Genomic DNA, 6,047 nt, shown 5'->3' on the forward strand with positions numbered 1-6,047 from the left:
GTTTCGAAAACACTCAGGAACACGGGCCCAATGAGCGGCTGTGGCGGCGCCAGTTCTTGGTAAAGTGTTGCCGCTGGCTTGAGGAAACGAAAGTTAAGAGAAGGGACTATCTGTGATCGTAAAAAAATGATAAATACAAAGTAGTCGTGTTGAACTGCACACCTCAAAGTGAAAACGAGGCACAACCCTTGGGTTCCTTTTTGTAAACGGAGGATCGGGAGATTATTTGAGCTGTATTTGTTCGTTAATGGGTTTTGCGTTTGGCATCAACTCAAGATTAAGAAATGATCCCTAAACAAGCTGGGACATCAGTCCAAGCTGGCACAGTTTAGTGCCCAGGGCGATATTAACAGGGATATTTCGTTATATTTGGTGTGCCAAGTTTTCCTTGAAACGAGTCTCTACGGTTTCTATCAACCTTTACCCTTCTGCCACATGCAAACACAGTAGGTGTCTCGAGTAAATTACGAAAAAAGTAATAAGCCCATTTCGACACAATTTAGCCGTGCATTCCTACGAAAACGCAAAAAGCTCTGCCATCAACAAAGAACATATAGAATCTAGAAAGCACACTTTGAGCTTTTGAACAAATGTAAGTAAGCGAAATGACATTTTTTTCTCCACCATGTTTTGATGAGAACACAAAGAGACGTAGCAATCTGCTCTCTGCACAAAGGTTGTTTGGAAAGAGCACCGGTAAACACTGTTCTGAATTCATGAAAATGATCCAAAAAGGATCAATGGACCCCACAAACACTCCTGACTACAACTCCCCTCCCTCAAGCCCACCCAAAGAAAATAACTTTGCAGTGCAGTGGGACAGTTTCATATAACATCTTCAAAACACTGCAGATTTCATTATGTGGATTAACACATATTCATGGGCATAGAGTTTCGATTTAACAGAACAGAAACTGAAAGTGTTTCTCTTAGTAGTAAGCCTAAAACACAATTCTAAATTGTATACCTCAGTATGCTATATTGTTTGCTATAAATATTTGAGTTGGTGTAATTGTGTACATGTTCTTAGGGTTGTCAGGTTAACCTGACCTTTGTAGAAGCAAGAAAGCTAACATTAGGTTTGTAGTATTATGTAAACAATATGTTTATTTCCTTCGCCCTTGTTTTTAAGAGCCAGGATAACAAATAAACATTAGGTATTCAGAACAGTAAAAATGTTGACACAAAGAATCCAAAATAACTAAAAAGGCTTCCAAAATCAAAGACAATAGAAAGTACTTGAACATGTTTATTTATTTGGCTGTCTACTTCAAGAGGTGAATCTGATTTACAAATATGAAGGATGTGATTGTGAATCAGCCTTTTTGGGTAAGATGATAATACAGTTTTAGTCTGTGGGTAACTGGGTTTTATTCCAGACCTGGGGTGCTGTTTGTGTGGAGTTTGTTTGTTCTCCTGTGTTTGTGTGGGTTTCCTCCCACACTTACTGGTACAGTAGGTTAATTGGTTTCTGGGAAAATATCTCCTGGTGTGAGTGTGTGCGTATCTGTGACAGTGTGTGCCCTGCGATGGACTGGTGTCGACGGACAGGGTGTACAGTATCTTGCTTTGTGCCTGTTGCCTGCTGAAATTGGCTCCAGTTCCTCTGCAACTCTGAATTGGAAGGACCAGTTAGAAAAAGGTTGGATGAATCAAAATTCATGAATTAGAAAACAGTTTGTGTTAACAAAATTGGAGACACGTTGGCCTGGCTCTAGACCTTATTATAGCAGACAGAGGAAAATTGAAGAGAAGGAAGATTCTGCAGGTCTAGTTTGGCCAGATTATGACTCACCCATTGCCTAATCACTGAGACGTTTGTCCCGAGTTCAACATGTGCTAATCATTAATGAGACATGGTTGTCTCATCTGTGTAATTTTAGATTTCATTTCCCTGAAAATATTAGTATGGCACTGTTTGCTTTGCTTGTTCCACAATTGTCCACCTCTAGGACTTGATAAAACACATATCAAGCTCTGTTTGCATATTAAGCCAAGGACATGACTCAGCAGCTTTGTTGTTTTACAGTTATAAAGCTGCTAATTTCTTTGCTGGAAGACTGTGACACAGTGGTGTTGTTCAATATACAATTCTTTATAATTTTTCTCTGATTAACTTCTTATTAAAGGTCTCACACCTGTCTTCAGACACAATAGCTTTTAAATAGCATCAAGGTTGATTTCCCTCGAGCACAAGATGTTCTCTGTGACTAAAAGCACAATTTCTAGCTGAAATTGAATTAACTGAAGGTGGAACACTGAAACGCTAACCCAAGGAGACTTTCTTTCTGTCACATCATTTGAATTTGTATAGACAATTGTTCATCTTCAGGATGCCCCTTTTTCCACATCCAAATGTTATGTCACTAATGGCTTATTTTTACCGATCACATTTCTCTCTCTCATCTTTTACAGACCACAACCCCTTTTTATATTTAGAACTTAACCAAAGTGACATATCCATCCATTTTCTGTTTTTTTCAATTCAGGTCATGGGGAAGCTGGAGCCTTTCCTGGCAAGCAGCGTACATCCTGGACGGCAGAGGATAATCGGGGACAATCACGCAGACACTCACACCAGGGCCCACCTGGATGATGCGACAGCAGCCATAGTGCACCCATATGTTCACCACACACCAACTATCAGTGGGGAGGAGAACAGAGTGATGAAGACAGTTCATAGCAGTGGATTAGGAGGAGGCCATAGGCCTGGGGAAAATTTGTCCAGGATGTCATGGTAACACCCTGGGGTGAGAAACACCCTGAGATTTTTTAAAGAACATAGAGAGTCAGGACCTCGGTTTTACGTCTCATCCGAAGGACAGTCCCTTTTTACACTATAGTATCCCCATCACTATTCTGGGGCATTAGGTCCCACACAGACCGCAGGTTGAGTGCCCCCTGCTGGCCCCAATAACACCATTTTCAGTAGCAACCTTAGTTTTTCCCCAGGAGGTCTCTCATCCAGATACTGACCAGGCTCACACCTGCATAGCTTCAGTGGGTTGCCAGTTGTGAGTTGTAGGATGATATGGCTCCTGGCCATGTATGGCCTACCATGATTAACCTTCTAGTATGCCTTTAAACTGTGGAAGGAAATCAGAGCACCCCGGAGAAACTCACACGAACATGGGGAGAACATAAAACTCCACACAGATAGCACCAGAGGCCCAGACTTGAAACCAAATCCCCAGCACTGCGAGGCAGCAATGCTAACCGATCTATAAAGTGCCACCCCAAAGTGACAAAAACTCTTTGCAATTGATTCGTTCAGGACAGCAGTAATAATGACTAAATGAAACTGAAGAAAGAAACTGACCAACCTGTCTGCATTCACTTTTGATTCCTTGTTGTGCAATGGAGCGTCAGTGCAGTAGAGCTCATCCTGCACAGCCCACAGGTGTAGCTCCAGGCTGGTCTAGTGCTGCCATCATGTGGCAGACAGAGAACACTGCGTGTTTCTCTTTCACACAGAGGCCGTGAGCCTAAAGTGGTTAGCTTTAACCAGACCACACCTTACACCTCTGAAACCTGGAAGCTACATTAAAGTCATGAATTTGCTGCCAGTCCATCGCAGGGTAGACGGATACAAACAAACACCCACCCACACCAGGACCAATTTTCACAGAAACCAATTAACCCATCGGTATGTTTTTGGATCACAGGAGGATACCAGAGCACCCAGAGGAAACATAACTTTACCACAGTAAAGTGCTATTTCATTTCCAATTACAGCCTTGAAGCCATAGTATATACACACACACATATATATATATATGGGTAACAGGACTCATTTGGTGCCCTTTATCATGATGCAAACCCATTGTAGGCTGACTAGCATGCTGGCATTGTAGGTCTCTACAAGTACCAGTACCCGAAGATTGTGAATGTTCTAAATCTTTCCTATTAACCCAATGTGTGTGTGTGTGTTTGTCTGCCCTGCATTGGACTGGAATCTCACCCAGCGTACACCCTATCTTGAGCCCAGTTCCCCTGCGACCCTGAACTGGGAGAAGTGGTTAGAAATTGGAAAGATGAAAGGAATGTAGGCGTTTTGCGATGGATTGTTATGCTTCAGGCCTTGGAGTACACCCCAGAGCAGGAATCTCCTTTCTGGATCCAGGAAAACCTCAGTCCAGCACGATTTATAAGTGGTCTGTAAGTCATCAAACACTGTAGCCCTGGAACACTGTAACTGATCAAGTAAACTGGTGGTGTGCATTCAATAAACTAATTTAAAGATCATTTGGAATAAAAAGTGGAACACCATTCATCCCTGAAGGAGCTGTGTTCCCTTCATTAAAACACCACTTGCTTAGTAATTGCTTAAACGAGTGTTCCTAATCTTTAATGTGATTTCGAGTGACCTATAAGAATAAGAAATTAATAAAATAACAATTCTAAAAAATTCCTCATCACACCTATGCCCGAAGCTAAGCAGGTGTGAGCTTGGTCAGTACCTGGATGGGAGACCTCCTGGGAAAAACTAAGGTTGCTGCTGGAAGAGGTGTCAGTGGGGCCAGTAGGGGGCGCTCACCTTGTGGTCTGTGTGGGTCCTAATGCCCCAATATAGTGAGGGGGACACTATAGTGTAAAAAGGCACCTTCCTTTGGATGAGATGTAAAACCGAGGTCCTGACTCTCTGTGTTCATTAAAAATCCCAGGGCATTTCTTGAAAACAGTAGGGGCGTTATCACAGCATCCTGGCCAAATTTCCCTTTGGCCTTTACCAATCATGTCCTCCTAGTAATCCCCATCTCTGAAATGGCTTCATCACTCTGTTCTCCTCCCCGCTGATAGCTGGTGTGTGGTGAGAGTACTGGCACACTATGGCTGCCGTGGCATTATCCAGGTGGGGCTGCATATTGGTAGTGGTGGAGGAGAGTCCCCATTATCTGTAAAGCGCTTTGAGTGGAGTGTCAGAAAAACATTATAGAAGTGTAAGGAATTATTAAAAGTCTCCAGCTAAAATGCATTTTCCCCCAATATGTTACAAATACAATCTTGTTACTGATTTTGCAATAGCATGACATTTAGATGGCAGGACTCTCAACTGCTTTATCCAATTCAGAGTGGTGGGGAAGCTTGAGCCTAATCTAGCAAGCAACAGGCACAGGGCAGGATACACCCTGGATGGGATGCCAGGCCGTTGCAGGGCTGACACAAACACTCAGACTGGGGCCAGTTTTCCCAGGAGCCTGTCAACTCCCCACAATCCAGAAACCTATGTTTTTGGACTGTAGAAGGAAACTGGAGCACCTGGGGCAAACCAGGAAAGAACATATAAACTCCACACAGTTAGCACCTCATGTCCAGAATGGAACCCAGGATGTGCTCAGTAGCAATGCTAACCATTGCGCCACCCCATAACCCTAATCACTATATAACAAATAAACATTTGCTGCATTTACTGAAGATGTTACTGACATCCCTGCTTGCTCCTTGAAATATGCAGCAGTGATCTTTTATTGATAAGCCTGAGACAGAAGTTGGGCAATTCAGGAGTTGTGTTTTAGTATCAGGACAGCATACGTCTGACCCAGCTGGCAAAAATAGTACGGAGATCCTAACATTTCAGTACCCTTTAGCTGCATTGTTTCCTATAGATCATCTGCATACCTCCTGTACAGTAGGGTGGAAACATTACAAATCATTACATACAGAACGAAGAAAACCTAAGAAATTAGATGTTTTCTTGCAAGATAAAGAATCCAACAATGGAAGACTTCTCCAAAATAATCCTTTTTAAAAAAAAAAGTGGCTCAGGGTTTCGTGAAATATCCCTTTTGCAGCTCTTCACTTTGGGCCCACCAGTCCCAAGGAAACCTGTGGTCAGTTCTGTCTGTGCTACTACATTCCTGTGAAAGACCACCACCCTCCAGATCGTGGCCTCCCTCACTCTGAAATGCAGACAGAGCAAATGCTACAGACATTGTACCTGGAGGTAAAAAAAAAATACTAACGTAGTTTGATCACCTACGGCAATCTTCAATTCACAACAAGAAGAGACAGCAAAGAGCAAGCAGAAGACAAGAGGGAGACACTGG

The sequence above is a fragment of the Lepisosteus oculatus genome, chromosome 5, assembly GCF_040954835.1.
Source record: "Lepisosteus oculatus isolate fLepOcu1 chromosome 5, fLepOcu1.hap2, whole genome shotgun sequence".
Taxonomy (NCBI): domain Eukaryota; kingdom Metazoa; phylum Chordata; class Actinopteri; order Semionotiformes; family Lepisosteidae; genus Lepisosteus; species Lepisosteus oculatus.